Here is an 18,193-nt window from a genome sequence, read left to right as displayed (position 1 = left end):
AGCTGCAGCTACGCTCTGGTGTAGATGGGACCTGAGGTAGCCCTCACAGATGGACTGACGTTTATAATAGAGGAAAAGACATGCTGGGAATAAASTTTGCAATGTAAAATTCAGTGCCAAATATAACGATTGCTAGCTAAAAAGTTGCACACATCATTGCCTTAACACAAATATAATGCTCATAAATTATTTTAACTTATCTTTCAGAAGTGCTTCTCATCTTCACTGCTCCAAAGTGTTTTACGATCGCTGATTGTGATTCTGATTTTATGGAGCACTTGAACTGATGCTCAGCTTTTAGCACATTTCCGCTCACCTTAAGTCAGCACAGCCATTTAGAACATAGTTAATTCTCAYGGAGGTTGATCCTTGCTGAATTAGACTCTAGACTTTCAGTGCTTGAGATCATTCAACCACTTCTAAAATGCTGAGTGTAATAAGGAGGAGGCGAGACAAAGCACGGAGAATGAATGATGCAGAGAACTGGTTAATGCTCTGCATGTGGCTTCTTTCCATGTGATTTTTTTACATAAATTCCCACTCCTGTGAACCTATTCTTTGCAGGAACATGGAGACATTAATTGCTTATTCAAATGCATGGCTTCTAGCACATCTGGGACTAACCATTTTGAAAGCTTTTAGACTTACATACTGTAGAAGAACAAATGCAAGCAGCAAAAAATAAATAAAAATACAATACCTATTATAAATTAATATGGAGAGAAAATGCAAAAAGTACTATTTGACATAAGCATTTAACTTCCTTAGCATGCCAGTGTCAGCATCATCATTATTTTGCTATATTTTTCTTCAAATCTTATGGCTTCAAACTGTAGGGGCTGATTTGGTGAGAAATTCAGAATGTACGATAGAGGTGCAACATTTTCATTTCAAAATCAGCTTTGTGTACTGATTTTTAATATACATTCTGGAGAACAGGTTCTCTGAAGTAGCTCTGTGATTAGTTTCCATCAGGATCTGCTGCAATTTTCTTGAGTTCACTGGAATGAAAGCCCAGGTGTTTCCACTTACTGGGTGGCAATTTTGGCAGTCCTGCTCTGTGGCTATACCAAGTGCTAAGCAGCAGATTATTTCTGTACAAGTGGGTGAGAAACATCGCTCATGAAAACTAAGAGGAAACCTGAGGAATCCCTRAGGATATTTTTAAATAAGAGGTTTTGCTGATTGGTGTCTCCAAGACAYATGTCCCAGGTTGGCACCCTGAACTCTACAGATGGTGATCAGAACCATCAGGTGCAAGGAATCATTTCTTCACCAGTGTAACACTAGACACCAAATTATACCCTTATCAGCAATATAAATAAATGTCTTCTGAAAACAGTCAGAGGGAGCCAGAAGCAACTTTCAGTAGAAAGAATAGAAAGAAATGGTATGCATTATTAACAACAACAACAAATCATTTGATGATTTTTTTTAACATTTTATAATTTCATTTTCAAATATTGACAAATGCATCCTCAAAATACCCAAGAAATGGAATCCTGTATGTTCTGATAGAAGGAAACGTAAGTTTCCTTAAATTTCATTTCTTATATATTGAATTTTGTCTGTTAAGTATAATTAGTGCTACTCACCATTTAAGGAGTAATCCTTAAGGAGTATCCTGGGCATATCTTGCTACATTATTTTTATAAAAGTTTTGTTTAGAGCAGATGGTTGAAATTTTATTGTTGCAATTACTGGTGCCTGACTGATGCACTATGTCAGCATATACAATATCATCATGGCAGGGATACCAAAAGGAAAAAAATAGCATAGTGTCAACACAGGTAATATATTGGTAAATGTATTTTTCCCTGTTTGTTCAAGACACTTTTCTTACTATTACTCTGCATTTGGCATGCAGTCTGTATACTTATCTAAGGAAACACAGCAAATATTCCACTTCAGTATCAACATTTTTTCAAGAATTTCCTTACAAACATATGTGAACAAGGATGGAGCAGAATTTAAACTGCAATGGGAGTTCCTGCTGGAGCCCATGAAGACACTCGCGTCCACAATGTGGAAAGCTTTATCTGCTGGAGCTGACCCTGCTTCTGAAATCTGATACGGAAGCACTTGCTGAATTTAAACATTTGCCATGCAGGCATCAGCATCTGAATTTGTGGTTCCAATTCCCTTTACAGCCAAGGGAGAGAAAACAGCATTTTTATCTCGGTCCCACAAGCCCGCTGATGGAGGCCGGGGAATCAGGCATGAGAAAAACCTCCCTCTGATTACTATCCATTTAGATGAYAGTTTAGTTCAAAGGCAGAAACTCACTGTCACACATTTGTAATTAGGTGAAATGCAACCTTCCAGAGAGTCTGTAGTCAGAATTATTCAAGAACTGTTCTCTCTTGATGAGAGATGCTGAATGCAGACGAGCCCTGAGATTGGGGATAGTCAGAGAAGGGATTGCCCTCGTGCAAAATCTGTGCCAAGTCTTGCATTATTTATATTTATGCTTCCATCACACTCTGGGAGTTCTGAGGTGCATCTTGCATCTGCAGTGCCATAAACCCATACTCAGATGAATACACAACAAATTTTTCRTGTGTTTTATGGTCTCTACATGGCTCTATGACCGAGGAAAATCATTTGGAGCAAGGCCTTAATTTCGGCTCTGAGCTGGAAGGGCCACTCACAAGATAATCTTGGGGACAGCAAGACCAATCCTCAAATAACTCCATTCTGAATGGGGTCTTCTAGCATATAATATTTTACTTAAGAATATGTGCAAGCTTTTCAACCATATCCATATTGGACTAAACTCTTTATTACCTCTTTAGAGACATTTAGAATGCAACTACCTCTTACACAAAATCCCTTTCTCACTATGTCAGTAGTTTAAGGGGATCTGAAGAAAGCAGCAAATCATTTACTCCCGGTTTTAATGCTCTTTTAAATGGCCAGAAAAGAGCTTCAGTGCAAACTACAGACAGATCTATTGCTTGTACCCAGCAGCCCATCATGACAGAAGACATAGCTAAGATTAAAAATAATAATCATAGAAATCATCTATGGAAAAGAAATCATCTTAAGTCGTTATTCAGTGGCTGGCACAGGAAACACATTCTCTACCTGAGATTAGTAATGAGTCATCTGCACGATGTGAAAGGAAAWGCATACAGAGGGGATATTGAAAAAGATTGAATTTAGAATCCAAAAATAAATAAAGCAGACTCCAGGCAGGTAAATACTTCAGTAGGTTACTGAAAAAGATGGGATTAATATCAGCCTTATCTCCAAAGCAGAGAAGTTAAAAGTACATCTGGCAATCTACTGGTGTTACCAGTATGAATAAAATTTGTGCTAAATGACAGACAAGGGATACAAAGCAGACTTTTTTCCTCAGATAAAGAGTCTGAAAATAAACAACAAAAACTCAGTGTGTGAAAACATGGTCTGGCAGGAAGGATAAAACACAGAACACACCATCAGGTCTCCTTTAAAAATAAATAAATCTATGTGCAGGCTTCATTTCACACGTCGTTTTAGAAATTAAGCTCTGAAGTGCAGGATGCAGGGTCACGGTGCTGTGGGTGCTCCGAAGGTGTGCGCTGAATTACATTGTAGGTCAGATCCCTCCAGAGGCAGCAAAGGCAGAAAACGAAAAAGGACACAGGAGAAGTATAAGGTAAAGAAAACACATTAGCTTGCCAAAAAATAGAAATAAAAGAGGTGAAAACGAAGAGGGTGTTGGGAGAATATTAATGTGGGTGTGCTAGAGTCTACACAACAGAGGGTCACAGAGGGAAGGCAGTGTTAAAAGGCAAAACTAAATGCACATTCAGACGCCCCGTGTCTGTTCTGCAGCTTGCAGCGGGTGCAGCTAGAAGACCCTGACTTGGCCAACTAGAGAGCCCAGAATTTAGATAAATCCCTTAGGCAAATCCAGGTCTGGATCTCAAATGTCATTGGCATCCAGCTCATGGTTCAGGATACATGTGGAAGGAAATAAGGAAAGTTACCTGATCACCAGAAAGTTCATCAGCATCAAGAGAACACCCAACGGGACGCAGCAAGCTGCTTTTGCAGGATCCGACAAGAAAGAAATGCTGTAATTTCATCCCACTGTTGCATTAGGGGACAGCCAAGCAGAACTTCAGGAGTGCCTGTGAAAAGCAGTGAAATGCCTCTGAAGCCCTCCAGTCCACACCGATAATGTTTGGGCACATTTAATTAATCAAACCCAAGACAGGGGGCTCAACAGAGGAAAAGCTGAATGAACTGTTATGATCTGCAATACACAGTTGTTCAGTTACACTGATTTAATTTAGTCCGTCTCACCATCTCAGATGGAATTAAGAGTGACTTGTAAATGAGAAATATTTGGGGATAGAAATACAGGACTGAAGTATTTCTGAGTTATATTTTTCTCAGTTTCCAATTCTTACACAATAGTTTTTGAACAAAAACTTCTACTGTAATCAGGTAGATCAATTTGAGGGATTAGGTACAGATTTATAAAGCTTTGGATAAAGCTTTGAATAAAGATAAGTGTGAACATACGTGTACAGCAAATTGGGATAAAGGGTAGGAACACATCCTAAAATAAGAATTCCAGCAGAAGTGCTTCTAATCAAGTTTCAAATCTGTGCACTTGAAGCATCCTTGAAGAATTTAATGTGCTTCTTGTACTAATGATATTTTTTTCTGTAAAGTTAATATAGTAATTTCCACATCATTTTAATACATTGCTACTGTTCATTAAAGCGAAGATTAATCTGCCAGCTATTAAGCATGCTATTAACTATAGGAAAAAAAAAAAGAAAAAAAAAAAAGAAAAGAAATCGACTGTTTTGACACTAACTAGGTATAATTAATGGCCACCTGAGTTAGTTTCTGTACTAGTACACAGCTTATCAATGATGTAACAAGAAATTTCGTGAGAGTAAATGCATCAAACTGCATTTGAGGCTCATTAGAAATTTTATATAAAGTATATGTAAATAATTAGGTGATGAAAGTTTAAACTTGAAGCTCCTGTGACTGCTCTATGATATATGCTTGTGCATCAACTGAAGTAGCAACCCACTGCAAAAGATTTTACAGTGTACTTTTTAAAAAAGAAACCCGTTTTCTCAGCATACAACATTATGAACATTATTCGGAGGATCTTTATCAGTGATAGGTTTCAAAACTATCATAACATGAAAGCTTACATAACTTGAAAAGATGCCCTTTGATATTAAATTCCCATTAAATAAAAAGCCCTTTCCTTAAAAAAAAGGAGAAATCAGTAAGTGCTTCTATGTCTTCAAGCTATAGACATAATTCAATRGGTCACTAAATTAAAGCAATGATGACAATTTTTGTGTGTGTGTGCAAAAAGACAGAGATAAAAAGAAAGTACAAAGCTCTCTAATACATTAGATTTGTTAATCATCTAGAGAACATAATTTCCATACCACCTATTGTGCCCTATGTAAAGAGCAACTTGCTTCCTCTTATGTAAATAAGACATGATTTTAGAGTTATAAAGACTATCTTCTCGTCACCAGAGGGACTTGGCAAATTATTATAACTACTCAAGCTAGTAATACTAATGAAGCCCAGCACTATAATTGCCCTGGGCTATCTGACAACATAGTACAGATGCTCTGGGCATTGCTTGAGGAACCCATTCCTTCACATGCTCAACGTAACAATGAAAAGATTGGGCTCTTTTTCCTGATCTGGGGAAAAATATTTTTTAATGGGAACAGATCTCTTCTTCTATCCACTCTCATCCTGAACATCCTTCCTTCTGTAGGGCAGGGAAAATGCTGAGCTGATTCAGAGGCAAAGACATTTTTACAGGGAAAGAGACATTTCTGCCCATATTTTAGTACTAATTATCTGTATGCAGCTGACTGTTACTGCTTTGGATCCAAAGAGATAGATTATTATGATTTATATGGAAGCACAGTTAGAAATGGATGCCTATTTCAAATTAAACTGAACAGGAAGGTTAGACTTTTGTGTCAGATTTAGAGGGGAGCTGGGATCACTTCCTTGCTTCCCAAGTTACTGTTCTTTATCTCACTTTTCCAGTGAAATAACTTTTTTTCTAGCTGTTTCCCACTTCTTAAATAGGAACCACAAACACTTTGGGACAGTAATAAGCACATACGCTTTGTAGAGATGGCACCTGTTTTTTTGCAGATCTCTTTGCCATCACAGTATAGTACATAATAAGAGCATGCTACGGAGTTGAGATACCTGGACATACCTGGAGGCACTAAGAATATCTCACCATAAAGTATTTTTAGATATATGTTCTGCAACAACGAAATTCCCTTTAGAAATGATGAGGAGAAAAGAATATTGTAGTTACTAGAGTTAATGCTTTCTTTGCCAGAAGCCAGAAAAAATGAAGAGATATGTACAAGCCCAGCCCACAGAAATTTCTATTACACACACTGAGCCACCAAGTCCAAACATTGAAAGCTGATCTCCAGAATATATTAAACACTATCTCTGTATTCACGGTGATTATTAAAAACGGATAGCTTAATCAGTGTAGAGTATAGCTGAATTTCAGTAAAGTATCTGATCTGCATCCTAGCAAAGCTGCTGTATAAACAGAAACTCTCTCTTGTGCAGGATTAAGGAATGAGATGAGAGATGGAGAAAAAAGATATTGGTAATTTTAAGATATGTAACTCCAGAGTACGCATTTAATGAACATACATTACTTGAAGTCCAAGGGAATTTTGATCAGTTGGACATATTGCTCCAGATAGTTATGAGTCAAAAATTTATTTTTGTTTAAAAAACAAAATTGTTATATTTGAAATACAACAAAAAAAATTCAAACTATAATAAATTAATCCCTTTATACTGAAGATTTGAAGACAAACAACAGCCAATACATCAGTGATCTCTGACCTTCTCCAGAAAAAGAGGAACCAGCATGATCTTAAAACAGTCCCTTACTTATCTAGGGTAAATAAATTTTTGCTGCTGCTGCAATAATGAAGATAGCAGACTTAATTAAATAATTCAGCTATAATTTGAAGAGCTGAATTTTTATACAAGTGATCCCTATGCTTAATTTGTTCATGTCACTTTTCATRGCTAAATTTTGTTTATAAAAGCAGATAACAATAAAAGCCTCCTTTAAAAACAGTTTCCTTCATCAGTTTGACCAAAGATAAGTTGAGGACAATGCACAAAAAAGTACACCAAATACAGGAAAAATGATGCACTGCACTGAATCAGGTACAGAACCCTACTACCAAAATTAAATCACACATTTTATCTCTTTCAGACAAGATTTTACATTTTTATGATAGTCTYGACAGAAGCAGCATGTGCAGACCTACAATCCAAATTGGCAGGCTACATCATACATCCATGCTCAWCAGCATCCCTCAAGAAACCATGATGATTAAAAATGATCTTTTTGGACTGAGAGTAATACGTGCTATAGGGGGGCAAGTTATGGTCACATACGTCATGAGTAACTTACAGAGTTAAAGAGGATGCTTTTTTCAAGCAAAGTCAAGCGGATTTATAGTGGGAAAAAATAGCTATAAAAGTCTGTTAAAGAAAAAGAAGTTTCTGGAATAGCAAATGCTTCAGCTTCACACCATTTATTAACTGCAAAGAGCCTGGTTACGGTTATGCAGATTCCATCATCAAAATTATTGATGTACACTGAATACAAATATATAAAATAAATAGTTCCATTATAATTCTATAAATCATTACATCTCATTGCAGTAGAACAGACAATCTCTGTAAATTGAACTACAGGTATTTTTTCACATTTCTTCAAAAAAAGACCTTACGAAAGATGGTATCCAGCCAAGAAAATGGCCTTGTAGAGATATCTTCTGCAGAGGAGGTAGCAATGTTCTTACTGCATAACCCTACCTCATCAAACTGGTATTAACAAATAATATCCTAGGTCTTGGACTTCCTGACACCTTTAGTTATTGATTACTAGGCAGGTTTTTAACATCCTTCATCTCTTAGTAATCTCTTTTATCTTTTTAATCTCCACTCTTCTCAACTATCTTTCTCTAGATGATTCCTTCAGTCCCTCACCATTTTTCATTTGACATCTTCTTGTCAAATGTTAGGAATAATTAATTTATTGGAAAATACACAACAGCTTGTCTAATTTGGTTTTACATTGTGAACCACTGCAAAATAGCCTGTTTGACAGCTAAATTCCCAATAAATAAGTTGATGCAATCTCTTTGAAATCAAATAATGCTATGAAAGATTTCAGTCCCTATTTGTCTGAATATTTGTTTCTCAAAAAACAGCCTAATTAATTTATGAGGGATTCAAATTCTTTGTGGATCTCAAATCACCCTGCAAAACAGTCTACACATTTCCATAAACAATTGTAAAACAATCTGCAATTTCTACTCATATCCCTTATAGTGCCTCCCTGAGAAGAATACAAATGGCAAGTAATTAATAAGCACCTGCAAATTATGAGATATTTATCTGTGAAGCTAACAGCAAAATTGATAAAGGAGAGGAAATAGAGCAGAAAAATATCAGAATAAAAAAAAATGATACATCAGAAACAATTTCCTGAAATCAAGACTTCTTAATAAAAGGGATTATCTCTAAACTGTCAGTTTTTTTTTTTTTTTTTTTTTTTAACCAGGAAACTCAAAGTACAGAAGAAAAGACAGTTAATGATCTGTCCCCATAATGCAAAGGAGCACCTGCAGAGGAGCAAAGTAACCTGCCCTAAGATGAACCCTCAAGGGTTGCGAAGTGGCAAGGTTTTGTTTTCCCTTCTTCAAAACCTTACCTACCTACTCGTACAGAGAGATATAGATTGCAAATAGCTACAGGAGTGGAGAATATCTGACCATATGTTCCAAATTATCATCAAACCATGTTTGATTGAARCACACTCTCAAATCTTCATTTTCAGTCCTGTTTAACAGTGCAAGCATAATAAAAGTGCCCTATTTCAGTGGCTATGAAAGTGCCCCATATTGCCAGAAAAAATATCATTGCTACGTGAATGATAGGGTCTTTATTTTAATAGACTCATAATCAAATCATAACAGTTTATAGTCTCTTGAAGTAGAAGAAATCTTTCATACTTGTGATCCCTGCACTGGAGTGTAGTGAGAAGCTGACATGCATCATCACTCTGGACCTACAGATCTGTACGTTAGGCACAGTAGGTATTTAAGGATACAAACCACATCTGCTATTGAAGACAACCAACAGATTCCTTCCAACCACAAGGAAAAGCAGACCATTTCTCACAGTATAAAAGCACCCATGAATGATAACAAAATGTCACAAATTCCTGACAAGGATTTCACTTCMGCTCCGCTGGGAAGGTGGTCGGCAGATACTTCCACAGCCCCATGCTGCAGGAACCACAGAAAGAAAGATTAAAGGGGAAAACAAACCCAAAGTTTTATTAGAAATATATCTTTTCTATTTTTATATTATCCAGAACTATAATAAGGCTCTAAGTCAAGCTGTCTGTGCAAATATATGGACCATTACCAAGAGAATCAGACTTCTGTTTCTTTCGCATTAAGGAATATATACTTCGGCAGGACATCATTAGGAATAATTAATTTATATGAAAATACACAACAATTTCCCTAATTTGGTTTTAGAGAGTTAACCACTGCAAAATAGCATTTAATACACAAGTTAAAGTGTTTAATTGCAGCTGCAATAGTCATTTTTGGAAAGCAAATTGAAATGCTTACAAGGTCAATGGAGTCCGAGATAGCTCAGTGAGAAAGTGAAGCTTTAAAGTACTCAGGAGGCTGAGGGAATTATATATACATATCCACATACACACAAGCATTGTAACTCAAGATGCTTAGGGACTCAATTTTTCTAAAGAGCAACGTCAGCTGCCATTACAAGTAGTATTGAAGTCATAGCAAATTCAAAAGCAATTTTGATTTTCTTTTCTCCAGTGACACCATGTAGCTTTGGGATAAATTACTTTCAGATGCTTTAAACGTAATTTAAAACATACGACTCACAATAAACAAAACATTATTGTTTATGAATGTTTTATAATGATATTATGGAAAAAATCCATTCTTGCTCAGATGATGGCAAAAAGAGAAAGATTGCAAAAATCTTTGTAGCAAAATACTTGCTAGGTTACTTACATTAGGTCAGGAGACTTTGACAATCATTTGTACTTATAGCCCAGAAATACAGCAGTGAAAAAGGCATGAACTTAAAATATATTTAAAAATTACTCTTATTGTTTTATTAAAATATCAATAATTAAAACTGACTTACAAAGATGGATTAAATACTATTTGTATCTCTACTAAAAACCTGGGCTGGGAACACAGAATAAACCAGTATGCAAAGAAATTAGATTTAATAAACTTAGTGCCCTTTTCTTTTGCCTTCTTAGGGATACCAATAGCACACATGAGTAAATTCTGATTATTTAAGCCAATTTCTGGGAACAGGATGAAATAGTCTTGTTGGGGAAGTTCTTCCCCCTCTCTCTTCTTTCACAGTGATTTTCTGGAAAATATTTCCATGGAAAGGAAATGGGGAATGGTCTGACCCTTGAGAGCCTTAAGGGAGCACGATGCAAAGTGCATTGCCCTGAGTGTTTATCAGTTTTGCAGCCCTGGCTTCTTGGAACAGCTCCTTCTTTTGGATGCAACATTAGCTTTAATTTGATTTTGTTAGCACACACACCCAAGTGAAAAGGCTTGTTTTTAAAACCCATTGAAAAGCAGCGCGTCTTCCAGGTCCCCAGAGCACACCCAGCCAGTCTGCCTATTTTCACAAGGAGGAATTAAGCAGCATTTGTTTACGACATGGCTAGAGCACTAATTCCCCGTCTCGCTCTTGTGCTCATTTTCCTGTCATTTGCTCATGTGCTCATTTTCAATTGTCATTTGATTCTCAAAAAAATCTCTCTCTCCAGAAGATGCACTTCCTCTCCTCCACTAGACATGAGAAAGGCATTAGATCGTAGCAGATAATTTCTTTATTTTAGAAAGCATAACCATGATGCAGAAAATCATCACTAAGTAAAAGATTGATAATTTTCTCTCTATACCGGCAAATTCCCGTATGATGGGATGGGTGCTGCCATTTCAGCCCTGCTGCTGTGGCCAGTCTTGGACCCACAGCTCTGCCCCATGGACAGACCGAGGCCAGGGCACCACTGCCAGTTTTCTCCTCACCTAAGMGACTGCCCTGAAAAAGAAGTTGCCCCAAGAAACAGCACTGTCCTTGGCAGGATTTGGGGGGAAAAAATAGAAGGTTTTTGGTTGCCCTTCTACTCTGATCTTGCCTCAGGTGGCGGCAACAGAGCTTTTGCTGCAGGCTGCACCTTACCAGGCACAGATGTCAAGGAAATGGGGAGGAAGATAATAAAAAAGGGAGTTTCACAGCTTTCTAGAAGAGCAGCCTTGTCCCTCAACCTGGAGGGGAACCGTACCACCACTGAGAAGGCCAAGGACACAACACAGCACCATCCATCCAATGCTCTTCACAAGACATAGTGGGAAATTCCTCTGATTAGAGAAGCCTMTGGACACTTCATGGCTCTGCTCTTCATTTCTTTCTTCCATCTGAAATTATAGATAAATTCAACCTCATTCCCACTGAAATCAGGGTGATCAGGGTGGGAAAGCTGGCCGTGTGGTGTAACCCAGTGATGGCTCCAGCAACCAGAGCACCACAGGAGGGTAAGTGTGGACACGGCCCATGGAATCCCCATGGAGCGACGCACCGATGGCTGCACTGAGGGCACATTGCATTGAAAATGTCTTGCTTTCATTCTGGTTGAGAAGCCACGTGGAGAAGTCAGCAAATTATTTACACAATTGCTTTTTTGGACAAAGGGCAATTTGGTTTGTCCTTTGGACAAAGGACAATTCCTTTTTTGATTTTTGTTTTTTTAGTTGTCTTATGTTTTCAGTGATTGCCAGAATTTAGGGTAAATGCTACGTGGCCGAGCACCAAAAATAAAAAAATAAATACACAAATCTGGTCACCAGATGTCACTGTCTCTTCATTCGAACATAGCCAAAAATATATAAATCCATCAACAGAAAACAAACAAACAAACCACTACACACAAGCAAGTGACAGAAGGAAAACTGGAATATGAAGGAAAGACACGCTCCTCACAAACCAGTGGAGCTGGAAGAACAAGGGTGCAATGGTTTGCCTGATATATTGGACTTAACAAACCTTTAGTAATAGGTTACTGATACCGATACTAGGGTTTATTTTTCAACRAAGGGGCCAGAGAAGCAGGAAACCCAGGCAGTGACGTGGGCCATGGCCTGTGGTACTGCTGGTATTTGTTGTACTTAATGAAAGGAGTATTTTGTGCAATATCGACAGCCTGGTGACCATAATACCCAGCAATGGTGACCACAGCCTGGTGACCATAATACACAGCAATAATACACAGCACGTTTTTACACAGCACAAATATTATGTATCTGTGTGATGTTCCTTTCCCCAATCTTTTAACTGGATTATATTATTTCCTGAATAAAAATTTCTTCTGGTTGTTATAAGAAGTAAGGATTACAGCATSAAGGCCATGATGACTAAACACTGGCAATATTGATTCTGTAAGTTTTCCTCATGGCATCTGTTGCCACACACAAACAGTGGCAAGTTAAGTCTTCTTGCTTAGCACAGGTAACAGTCAAGTACTTTTCTAGGGCACTGTATATTACTGTGATTCATAGGAGCTCAGACTGACTCAGAGTAGAAGACTCTTTAAAAAGCTGGGAAGAAACTTAGACTTCTTCTTAATTTATATTTTCATTCTGGGACATGCAGTAAAAGCTTTCTGGCTTACAATTGTTACACAAATGCATGCAATTATTAGGGCTTTTTCATGACACCTTTACTTCCATTAAAGCCCTGAAAACACTGTCAATATTTGCTAAATGGAAAAGGCTGAAATGYTAGAGAGAAATATATCGAGTGCTTCTATAATTATGAAGGGAGAAAAGACACATAGCTCTTCTAGGTATTTAACAGTCAGATCTCATAGTAATACCTAAATATTTTGATCAAGTTCCCACCCTAGCGTTGTCTAGTAGTATAGTGACAGCTCCTGTCCCAAAGAGATYAGCATATTAACATCATCTGATTTACAGGATGCAACAATTACATTAAGTGTAAAATTTGCCCTTAACGTAGCCAAGATATATGCACTGATTTCCAGTGAAGGAAATTCAATGCTGGTGTTTAATATCACCTTCTCTACTGAACAYATTTGTCAATTGAGGGGATTCAGGGCAATTCCCAAATTTATTTTGCATGACTCATCTTACTTGTTTTTAACAAAATGAAAATGAAGTAGAGTTTATTTAAACAAACTCATTTGGGCTGAGTTCCCTGTTTGCTAGTAATACCAGCCAGAAAAAGCTAGTGTCCCTGGGGTTCCTAAAGTGGTCTTGCATGGCCCAATGTAAGCATCATTAAAATCTAATTGAGAGCAATTATACTGAATTACCTGACATAGAATCTTAACTGAATAAATAGAATGCCTAAAATAAAGGAGTAGCTGAGGACTAATATTACTCTTCAGAAGTATAAGGTCCATGGCAAGGGAAATTTCCCATTAATATGTCACTTGGAGTCACGAAGAAAAGGAACAATACAAAAATTAAAATGACAAGGGAATTAGGGGGAATTCTTGAATCTTTTCGGCAGGCTTTTAAAGAGTGTTTGTCTTARGTCCACTGGGACTGATAAAACTCTCACCATTGTCAATGGGAATAGATATATCCCAAGATAACCACCCTTTAAACTTCTTTTCCAAGTATAAATGTGGGGGAAAAACTACTGAAAATCATAGAATCAATTTTTTTGCTATCAAATCTGCAAGTTTTGCAGAAAACAGCTAGACAGAGGAATGCATGCAATGTTCCCTGCCTGAGTTTTGCTGGTAATGATGCTTAGGCTCTTTGTGTAATGAGCAATGAGGCTCGCCTCAGGTTTCAGGCTTTTCAGAAACCTACACAAAGACTTTTTGCTCTTGTCCTCTCCTACCCATCTTTTTTTTTTTAAGTCCAGGGAAGCAGTGGATCAGTGCTGGGAGAGCCACCATCTGCTCCACAAATTATTTATGGAAGTGTGGGAGTCAAATGGGTTGGAGTAGACAGGAGACTAGATGATGAGCCAGCGAGTTCAGTTCAGCACAGGATACTCCTCACTTCCACAGGACTTCAGGATTTGCTTAAATGCATTGTTGCCTTTAGGCAAAAGTAAAAATACATGGCAGGAAGGGACTGACTGTATCAAAAGGCTGAATTCTTTTCTGCCAGAGGCGCAATGCCCACTAATCCTCTAGGTCACTGCACTGAGGTCTGGGCTCTGCTCTTTTCTTATTCTCATTGGGTGGCTGCTCCTGAAACTCAGTGCTCTGATGGATGGGAACCTGCTTCCCAATTGCTAGCCTAAATGTGTTCATTACTTGTTTATATCTGTTCTCGTGTCTCCATTATTCTTCTCCTTTCCTGCAATTTTATTTGTAAACTCTCCTTTCCCCCACCCCATTACATCAGTAAAGCCTTCTTGCTCCTTTCTGGTTTCAGCTCATCTTTCTTGGACATAAATAAGTATAATTGTGAGTGTATTTCATAGGAGGTAATTCCAGTGCATTTATCAATGGCTTAGAAGTTCCTTTCTCTGCTGGAATTGCCATTTCTCTGTTGCATATTAAGTGTTTAATGTATTTATTCCAGATCTGCATAATGCTGAAAGGAAGCTTGTGCCTTTCAAATCAGGAAGATTGAAATCAGTACTTGCAGCAGAATCCAGACATGAAAATTGGATCTAATGTGCACTACATTTCCACCTTAACTGCTTCTCTCAGAAAGAATTCAATCATTAATGAAGAATTAAAGCATACAGGCAAAGGAGGGGAACTAGATGAATTCTGGTGTTATGTAGAAGTACACTGAAGAACACAGGCTAAAATACCATAATATTTTTGTTAACACCATTAAACATTCTAAGAATTCAATCAACATAGCCATTGTAATTACATAATTAAAACTCAGAGCAGAATAGTGTAATTGCTGTTTTATGATGATCATTACATAATGGGTAGTTATATAACAGTTTCAGCTTAACTGTACTTTTGGGTAAATTAAAAAAGTTGCTGATTTCCACAGTACCATGAATAATTTTAGTCCAGAACACTTTAAAAAAAGAGGAGATATGTTAAGATTTTTGTTTTTGGTTCATTTTCTTCTTCTTGATTGAACAGGAGCTCAATCAAAGCTTAAAAACTCAAAAAGGGTAAAGTGGATTTATTTTAGTGACATAAACAGCCAGTTTTGAGCTGATAAAATAATACAAATGTTCAGTTCAAAGTGATTTTTAATGAAGACAATAAACCCCAGAAAATAACAGCTTATGGGCAATATATAACAACTTAAATCGGCAGCTCAATCATGGAGTCTCTGCCTCCCACACACCGGCTTAYGTGCTATGCATTGCAAGATACAAAGCACAAAGACACAGCCCAAACGAGAAAGAATAAAAGCAAAAAATCTTTCAAATATTGGTTCACTTTGAGAGACTTTCTACCATACCTAGCCTCTGCTAGGAGATGCTCTGCAAGTCAGAGCTGTTGCTTTTCCCAGTTTTCTCCTCCCCCTATGCCAGAACTACCACGTACAGCACTGGACACCACACTAGTACCAGGTCTATGTTGTTCTTAATCTGTGCCAGTTAGTCCCTTTTGTCCTAGATGTTCATCTTGTTTAAGAACGGCCTAAAGGGTTCTGATATAAATGGCAGAAAACAAGTAAAACATACAGAAAGAGAAGATRGCATTTCTTGGCATCACAACAGAAAACACATTTGTCACTTTTCATTAGCCCTCATATGAACAAATTYGCATGAATATCTACATGTTATATAGCAATGAGCATGCAACCGCTGCTGGCTTAGGTAAACCAAAGCTATCTTAAGACAACACAAGCTCACATGACAAAAAGGGCAGGATCTCATTATGGGTTACACCATCTGTGAAAGTGGATGTGTTTAAGAGATGTTATCCCAACAATCTTTTATGAACCCGCAACCCAGGTGGGGTAAAGCCAGCTAATATATATCTGCAAAAGCTTCAGCCAAGACCTTCAAACAATAAGCATATGTACTTCTGGATCACATCTTTTACTGTTAATTGCCAAAAAACTAAATTAAAATTGCCTTAAAAATCTAATCAGTACTTCAGGTTACTCTTACTCACTGAAGTAACTCAGGTTACTTCAGGATGGCAGACTTTGTTTCTAATTTACCAAGAAAAACAAAGTTATAGGCATCCAAAAAAAAAAAAAAAAAAAAACCAAACCCAAAACTATTGGCATGAATGGCTCAAAATGCTTAACATTCCTTGATAATATTGTAATACTTCTATTTCTATGCTTTAGCAAAGATACTACTAACAAAACCCCTAACATCAATTGCAAAGCAATAATCTCTGGATTAGCTAAAGTAAATTCCAGTTTACAGTGTGCAGATAACAAGAAACAGAAGAGTTACCTGTTAAGTACCTTTTTGTCTAGATGATTGCACATCATTCAATCTCCAAATCAACCATGAAAGCCTCCTCTATATGCAGAAATACTGTATTTCTTTTATTTTCCACCTCTCATAGCCTTTTATCATTACTAAAGAGAAGCTTGTTTGCCCCTACAGCAATGGGCTTACTTATAGTACAGCTGTAAACTACAGGTGCCACCATCTTCAAAGCACATGACCTTCCCAATTTAAAAAAAAAAAACAAACTGATTAAGGTTAATGAGCCAATTAATTTTGCACCTGGTAGCATGACTGGCCTAACATTCTGCACTTTTTGTCCTCTGTAAGTATATAACAATGCAACACATTCATAAAAAGAACAAAGGCTAAGAAAAGCTAGTTTCAATTTTTTTWAAAAAAAGCCTTGAATGGAATCAAAACCAATGAAATATTCATATAGTCTTTTTTCACCACTGTCAGAATATTGATTTCTTTTTTTTCAAAAGCATCATTAAGGCTTAGGGTACATGTCTAATATCTGAGGTATTTACTGAATTAAGTTGTGTCATGTTCATGAATCATTCATAGTTGTCACCATTAGGACAGATGGAAAAGGACATCTTCATTTCATTGACACACATGCAATTCACCCTGTCGTCAATCTGTATTTGCTAATAGTAGCAGTTTTAAACCACTAATATCAAAAGGTTTAGGACTAGCTAAATCAATACAACAGTTTTAATTTGAATCACATTGAATAAAYTCTCCATTTTGTGGCCATGCGAAGTCTGAAGTTCTTACTTCATTTGTTCTTTTATTACCCAGTGTTACCATATTTGATGGATATTCATTCAAGAATGAACTTTTGGCCCTTTAGCAAAGAGTAAGGTTAATTTGTGCAAGCCTCTTGTGTTCAATACAATCATTTTTTTTTGCAACTCTGATTCCTAAATGCGCTCAGAAAAGATGTCTTGGGAGTTAATGTATTTTAAATAATAGATTGAAACCTGCAGAATTGTGCAAATGTCATCAGATTGTTTCATGTTCTTCCCTAAGCAGAATTTGCCTGATCTCGTTGCCAGTAAGACATATTAAACCTAGAATCTCATATTCAAATTTGACTTTCATTATCTCATCCATTATAAACAGTTGCCTCTTGGCTACATGTTATGTTAAAATGGTATTGCAAAAGACTCTATATTCATATTTAAAATGAGAAATCCCTCTCAATATAACGAGGCAACTTACACAATTCATCCTAATATTGATAAAAGAATACATTGGCCTTCAGAACAGGCTAGTTCTCCCTGTGCTAGTGCTGCTTACTTATCAAGAGAGATCTGACAAACAAAAATACTCAGCAATAAACAACCACTTCATTAAAAAGTTTATCTCTCAGTTATGCCTTAAGAAGTGAGGTATGGAGTTTCTTTGTATTTTTGTAGAGCAATTCCCCTTTTTCTTAGTTAGATTTACACCATATAAATGCACAACATATGAATTCTTTGCTTCTTTCTGATAGAAAATTGAAAAAAAAAAAAAAAAAAGAGAGAACTATACAACATTCAAAAGCCAGTATGCTTCCTGGAAATTCCTGAAATTCAAGTTAGCCACCAGTTATACCATTCAGATTTTCTATTTAAGTTACATCATAAAGTCTGTGTAATATGAGCATGAGTGCATACATCCTGAGACCAAATTA

At 36.9% G+C, this 18,193-nt stretch overlaps 1 long non-coding RNA gene across 2 annotated transcripts; it reads right to left on the bottom strand.

The window, feature by feature from the left end:
- Positions 1-2,889: 2,889 nt before the first annotated feature.
- Positions 2,890-16,604, bottom strand: LOC112946035. Of its 2 annotated transcripts, none has more exons than XR_003249123.1 (3): positions 16,513-16,604; positions 3,978-4,121; positions 2,890-3,591 (listed from the first exon to the last, which is right to left on the bottom strand). It is a non-coding gene; the product is annotated as an uncharacterized LOC112946035 (long non-coding RNA). The 2 variants fall into 2 exon arrangements; XR_003249124.1 differs by having other exon boundaries at positions 16,524-16,604.
- Between the last annotated feature and the right edge of the window lie 1,589 nt (positions 16,605-18,193).

This window comes from Nothoprocta perdicaria, unplaced genomic scaffold (genome assembly GCF_003342845.1).
Source record: "Nothoprocta perdicaria isolate Ctin4 unplaced genomic scaffold, notPer1 scaffold_2, whole genome shotgun sequence".
Classification (NCBI taxonomy): Eukaryota; Metazoa; Chordata; class Aves; order Tinamiformes; family Tinamidae; genus Nothoprocta; species Nothoprocta perdicaria.
The sequence above is the reverse complement of the archived record's forward strand: the minus strand, read 5'-3'. Positions and strand labels throughout refer to the sequence as shown.